Here is a 7,237-nt window from a genome sequence, read left to right on the forward strand (position 1 = left end):
TCGGCATCACCTGGCAGGACAAAGTTCCAAACAACACAGTCCTGGAACGTGCTGGAATCCCTAGCATGTATGCACTGCTGAAACAGAGAAGCCTGCGTTGGCTCGGTCATGTCGTGAGAATGGATGATGGCCGGATCCCAAAGGATCTCCTCTATGGAGAACTCGTGCAAGGAAAGCGCCCTTCAGGTAGACCACAGCTGCGATACAAGGACATCTGCAAGAGGGATCTGAAGGCCTTAGGAGTGGACCTCAACAGGTGGGAAACCCTGGCCTCTGAGTGGCCCGCTTGGAGGCAGGCTGTGCAGCATGGCCTTTCCCAGTTTGAAGAGACACTTTGCCAACAGTCTGAGGCTAAGAGGCAAAGAAGGAAGGCCCATAGTCAGGGAGACAGACCAGGGACAGACTGCACTTGCTCCCAGTGTGGAAGGGATTGTCACTTCCGAATCGGCCTTTTCAGCCACACTAGACGCTGTACCAGAACCACCATCCAGAGCGCGATACTAGAGTCTTTCGAGACTGAAGGTTGCCAACAACTTCATTTTAGATGTCAAAAGGGTATTGTGGCTCCCAAGGTTTTATTTTCTCTGGAAAATGGGTCCAAATGGCTCTTTGAATGGCTCTTTGAAAGGCTGGTATAAGCCTACAGCACCCGGTATTCCCTGGCAGTCTCCCATCCAAGTACTAACCAGGCCTGACCCTGCTTAGCTTCTGAGATCAGATGAGAAGCAGTATAAGACAATCCTTAGTATGAGTCACTTTTAACTTGGGAGCAGTCTGAGTTACTGTTCTGATGGCCAAGCTAGCCACCTCCCTGATTCTCTTCTTTTTCTTGCTTAGAGATCTGGGGAGACCTCCAGGTTACCAACCATGATCAGATCACAAAGCAGGAAGTTGAAAGAGAGTAGAAGAGGAAATTTGCAGGCTTTGTAGTTAAATACATGCAAAATAGCAAATCCAATTTCTTTCTTTCTTTCTTTCTTTCTTTCTTTCTTTCTTTCTTTCTTTCTTTCTTTCTTTCTTTCTTTCTTTCTTTCTTTCTTTCTTTCTTTCCAGGAGGAGAACAGAAGCAATGCCCAGTACAAAGGACAACAAAACAAGACTTTTATCAATTCCAGTTGGGCATAGGTTTACAATTCTATAATAAAGTAAAAACATGTATGCCAAAAAATAAAATAGAATAAAATAAGCACCACCTTAGGAAATTGAGCAGATGCAGTGACCAATTCTGGGCACCATGAAGAGTAATCCCCTTCATTCTGCAAATATGAGCATCAGATTATACAAATAGCAAGCAGCCTGGTTGCAGCTTTACAGCCCAGAAATGGAGCGCATGCGCTCAGTGTTTGAATGCCGCACTTGACAGGAATCTCAGCTGGAAACCTTCTTCTTTTCTGCTGGTGTTCTATCTGCATGACTTTTCATATGGGGCTGCATTTCGTTATTTGAACCCCCCAACTGCAGTGTGTGGCAGTAGAGCTCTGAAACGAACTGACCTCCTCCTCCACTTCTGTGACCGCCAAGAATTTTCATCTGAACTTTTCTAGGATCCCTTCAAAAGACCTTGTCCACACTCCAACACCTGCTTCTGCTCCCGGATTGCCATTGCTTCAGTGTGCCTGCCTCTTTCTTGGATTGAGGCCATGAATTATTACCATGACAAATAGATCATACATTGTAGCACACAAAGGACTCCTGAGTGAATCAGCTTCTCCATTCATTTCAAAAGAAGGGGCAAAGGGGGCAAGCCCATTTCACTTCATGGAAAGCCTCCTACGTGATCAAAATTCTGCTGGCCTCCTGCACACTGCCAATTGGATTGTCACAGCCATCATTTAAGAAGTCCACCACAGGATGTTGGTGAAGGGGGAGGACAATGGCATGAAATCCCTTCCTGTGAAGCTTCTGCCTGCCATTGAGATATGTTGGCAACCTTCAGTCTCGAAAGACTATGGTATCGCGCTCTGAAAGGTGGTTCTGGAACAGCGTCTAGTGTGGCTGAAAAGGCCGATTCGGGAGTGACAATCCCTTCCACACTGGGAGCAAGTGCAGTCTGTCCCTGGTCTGTCTCCCTGGCTATGGGCCTTCCTTCTTTGCCTCTTAGCCTCAGACTGTTGGCCAAGTGTCTCTTCAAACTGGGAAAGGCCATGCTGCACAGCCTGCCTCCAAGCAGAACGCTCAGAGGCCAGGGTTTCCCACTTGTTGAGGTCCACTCCTAAGGCCTTCAGATCCCTCTTGCAGATGTCCTTGTATCGTAGCTGTGGTCTACCTGTAGGGCGCTTTCCTTGCACGAGTTCTCCATAGAGGAGATCCTTTGGGATCCGGCCATCATCCATTCTCACGACATGACCGAGCCAATGCAGGCGTCTCTGTTTCAGCAGTGCATACATGCTAGGGATTCCAGCACATTCCAGGACTGTGTTGTTTGGAACTTTGTCCTGCCAGGTGATGCCGAGGATGCGTCGGAGGCAGCGCATGTGGAAAGCGTTCAGTTTCCTCACCTGTTGTGAGTGAAGAGTCCATGACTCGCTGCAGTACGGAGGTGTACTCAGGACGCAAGCTCTGTAGACCTGGATCTTGGTATGTTCCATCAGCTTCTTGTTGGACCAGACTCTCTTTGTGAGTCTGGAAAACATGGTAGCTGATTTACCAAAGTGTTTGTTTAGCTCGGTATCGAGAGAAAGAGTGTTGGATATCGTTGAGCCAAGGTACACAAAGTCATGGACAACCTCCAGTTCATGCTCAGAGATTGTAATGCAGGGAGGTGAGTCCACATCCTGAACCATGACCTGTGTTTTCTTCAGGCTGATTGTCAGTCCAAAATCTTGGCAGGCCTTGCTAAAACGATCCATGAGCTTCTGGAGATCTTTGGCAGAGTGGGTAGTGACAGCTGCATCGTCGGCAAAGAGGAAGTCATGCAGACATTTCAGCTGGACTTTGGACTTTGCCGTTGAGATAGCTGAACCTTAAAAGAACCACGAGGCAGGAGTACCAAAAACAGCCACCATCATTGGTGGCGGAGGATGGCAACTTCACTGAGACCACTCCTTTAAGGAACGACTAGCCCGAAAGCCCCTTCCATCATCCTTAACTAACAGCCCAATCCTTACAAAAGTCTTACACTGCAGTGCAGCGGCACCAGTGCAGCCTCCACTGTATCCAGTTCGGGAATAGTAGCTGCTGGAAGTCTCCTTGGCGTAAGGGGTCATTTGTCCCCTTACACCAGGTAAAGCCCCAGTAGCAGCAATGGGGGTGTAGCTAACCACCCTGGAGCCTGGGGCAAAGTTAAAAATGATGCCCCCACATCACACCTGGAAGTGATGTCACACTCTTCTGCCTCCCCCTACCCCAGCCTCCTTCTGCTTGCCCCTCCACCACCACCCCAAGCCCTTGGAGCAAGGCAACAAGCGGCCAGAGACTGCAATCCCTGCAGCCCCTCTTGCAGAGTGCTGCTTTTCCCCCAGCACTTTTGCAAGAGGCGTGAGCAGTGATCGCACAGGGTGGGGCAATTGTGTTGAGCGGGTGGCCATACTGTTGCCCCCAGGCAGCCTGCAGCTCAGTGCAATTGCTACCCCTGCACCCCCTCTAGTTATGCCACAGAATGGGGCTACTCACATGTGTGCCAGCTATATTCCTGGTGCAAAGCCTTTGTATTGAGCTTCCAAGCCCAGGAAGAGGGATATGATATGGCAGTAGCTGCGGCCACCGTTATGGCCCCCTCCTGAGCCTAATCCACCCCCTCCGTGCCCTCTGCCACCTTGTAATGCTTCCCTGCCTCCATTCCACCCACTCCCACCAGCTAGCAGGTCATTATGAACTCCTCACTTAAGTTTAGTGCTAAAGCATGGGTCTCCAAACCCCAGCCCGGGGGCCAGATGCGGCCCATGGCCAGCCTCAATCCTGCATATGAAAAATGCAGGGAGAAAAAAATGCCCAATCTCAGGCATTCTAATCAGTTACCATGAGAGTTAATCGGATACTTTTATATACAGGAAGATAAGAATTAGCATTCCAAATCTCTCTCTCTCTCTCTCTCTCTCTCTCTCTCTCTCTGTGTGTGTGTGTGTGTGTGTGTGTGTGCCATCGGTTTCCCAGGTTTGAAATTTGCTGTGTGTATCAATACTCTGTTATGGATGTTCTATTACCTTTCCACCTGTTGGAATATAAGAACAAGTTAGGACACCTTTCCAATCAACGGGCTTTACATCCCCCCTCCCCTGCTGCAGAGATTTCCCACCATCTCACCTGGGAGGGGGGAGGGAGAGTGACTGCACTCACCTTGGTGGAATGGGAAACAATGCAAAGTTGCCCCCTGCCTGCTCTCATCCCTGTATGGCTCCAAATGGACCTATTTCTAGGACCAGGGTCACACATGCACAGAGGGGGTGACAGTGCAGGCGCAGGGATAACATGATGATGCTGGGGGCATCATCACATCTCCTGGCCCCCAGGCAACCTCTAGCCCAGCAACACTACTACTACTACTACTACTACTACTACTACTACTACTACTACTACTTTGTAGTAGTAAGTAGTACTTCATAGTACTAAGTACTACTAAGTAGTAGTACTAAGTAGTACTACTTAGTAGTAGTAGTAGTAGTAGTAGTAGTAGCAGTAGTAGTAGTAGTGTAGCTGGGCTAGGTGGTGCCTGGGGACCAGGAGATCATCTACTACTAACTACTAACTACTACTACTACTACTACTACTACTACTACTACTACTACTACTAGTAGTAGTAGTAGTAGTAGTAGTAGTAGTAGTAGTAGTATAAACATAATATCATCTATCCTTCCAAACCAAATTCAGTAATACTAGAATTGGCAGGAAAGATGCTGCTTCACTCTTCAGTGCTGGTCGATGACAATGAGCATTCAAATGTTCTCTTCATTTGGCACAGGCCTCCGTTGCCCCTATTATCAGTTCTGCTGCATTGTCCTCTATCATATAAGTGACCTTGATTGATTCCTCCCTTGAGGTTCTTTACTTCAGCATAAAAATGCCTCACTTTCTTTTCTAAGTGCTGTTGACTTAAATCTTATATCATCTTTGACAAGCACTGTCCTTTTTCTTTTCTTTTTTTTAACTTCTTGTTTTTTTTATCTCTTGGTATTATTCTACCTTATTCACTCTTTGCTCTCCTTTAGTTTTAATATCACATATCCAATATTTAGTAACAATGTGAGAATATATAGAAAAAGGCTAGAAAGGAGCTCCTCTAAAGCAAACAATGGGAATGTGTTTCAAAACCTGAAGTTCTCTACCGGAGGGGGAGAAAGGGAAGTCCCCTCACTACAGGGATCCATGTAACTTGCTCTGGAACATTCGAAGCTGCTTTATACTGGATCAGACCATTGGTTGCCCACGACAGTGCTGTCTATGCGAAATTGTGGCAGCTCTCTAGGCTTCCAGATGCACCTCCCCACAAGAACCCCTGTACAAAATTATGCAGGGTATGGATAGAGTAGATGGAGGGATTTTCTTTCCCCTGTCGCACAAAACCAGAACCAGGGGACATCCACTAAAATTGAGTGTCTGGATGGTTAGAACAAAGAATTGTTTTTTAACCCAGCAAGTAATTAGTCTGTGGAATGCCTTGGTACAGGATGTGGTGATGGTGTCTGGCCTTTAAAAGGAAATTGGACAGATTTCTAGAAGAAAAATCCATCACAGGTTACAAGCGTGATGGATACAATGCAACCTCCCAGTTCTAGAAGTTGGCTATCTCAGAATGCTAGGTGAAAGAGAGCAGCAACAGGTTGCAGGTCTCCTGTCATGTGCTCCCCGAGAAATCTGGTAGACCACTGTGAGATACAGGAAGGTGGACTAGATGGGATTTTTGACCTGATCCAGCTGGTCTATTTCTATGTTCTTGAGATGGGGTTACACTGCAGGCCAGGGGGACAATGTGCAGGATACAAGAATCAAAGCAAGCCTTCAAGAGGAATTTGCACAAAACAAGGTGTCTCCCACGGCTGCACTCCACAGGAGCTCAGGACTGAGCTCTAAGTCTTTCTGAGTTTAGTGCGTGAAATAAATAGCACAGTTTTCAAACACCTCTACTGCTAGATTAAAATCCTAAATTACCAAGGCAGCAGTCCTATATGCACTTGCCTGGGAGTAGGCCCTGTTGAACTCAGTGGCACTTCTAAGCAGACATGGCAAGGATTTTGCTGCAATCCCCTTCCACAAAATGTAATTGAAGACATCACGTTCATCCTTTGGTTCCAAAGATACGACTCAGATGAGGATACAAACAGGGTAGCAAGCACAGACTAAAATACCGTAGCTGCTGTTATAATTAATTGAGAAAGTGAGTGATTGCAAATCCAATCCTACTGTCTCAGTGTGTCTCAAAAAAAAGTTTCTTGGCCATAACCTCTCACGGTTCCATTCCTGGCAGTTCTACCTTCCCCTGTCTGGTGCCGCTATATCGGTAATGCCTTGACAACAGCGAGTGGCTTGGATTTCCGTAGCAAGGAAGAAGTGTGAAATATTTTTCTTTAAAACTTAAAAAAAAAAAGATGGCAGTGAAATTTATTGCTAGCTTTATGCAAAGTCATGTACCGTGTTCTGCTTGTATAGCTTTATGCATATTCTATGGGAACTATAAAATTAATCAATTCCCCCCTTAATGTTGATAGAACTTCGCATTTCTTGCAGTTTCACACATATTTTTAACAGCATTGGATGCAGCAGGTGTTAGAAAATGTAAGGGGAGGGAGAAGAAGCATTGAACCTTGTAAGGGATTTGTTATTTCATATTCTTTTGACATGCTCTGAAGTATTGACTATTTCCAGAGCATAGAGCAGCAACTATTACCCTGCACATGCCTGATCTTGTCTGATCTCAGAAGCTAAGCAGGGTCAGGCCTGGTTAGTACTTAGATGGGAGACCACCTTGGAATACTGGGTGCTGTAGGCTTATACCATAGTCTTTCGAGACTGAAGGTTGCCAACCAAGGAACAGAGCATTTTATGGATAATCCCAGTAAACCAATCAATCAATCAATCAATCAATCAATCAATCAATCTCTTCTTTCTTTCTTTCTTTCTTTCTTTCTTTCTTTCTTTCTTTCTTTCTTTCTTTCTTTCTTTCTTTCTAAGATAAATGAACATCTACTTTGGGCAGTTACATTGCTAAGACCAGTGGCTTCTGGGACTGGGTGGCGTCATGGAAGAGCATGACAACCCTCCCCCCCATGCTGTGCTGTGACACCTGTGCTGTCACCCCCTCTCC

The 7,237-nt window shown here is 46.3% G+C and overlaps 1 pseudogene; it reads left to right on the plus strand.

The window, feature by feature from the left end:
* The first annotated feature begins 6,799 nt into the window (after positions 1-6,799).
* Positions 6,800-6,922, plus strand: LOC136657762 (5S ribosomal RNA; annotated as a pseudogene).
* The last annotated feature ends 315 nt before the right edge of the window (positions 6,923-7,237 follow it).

The sequence above is a fragment of the Tiliqua scincoides genome, chromosome 7 (assembly GCF_035046505.1).
Source record: "Tiliqua scincoides isolate rTilSci1 chromosome 7, rTilSci1.hap2, whole genome shotgun sequence".
Taxonomy (NCBI): Eukaryota; Metazoa; Chordata; class Lepidosauria; order Squamata; family Scincidae; genus Tiliqua; species Tiliqua scincoides.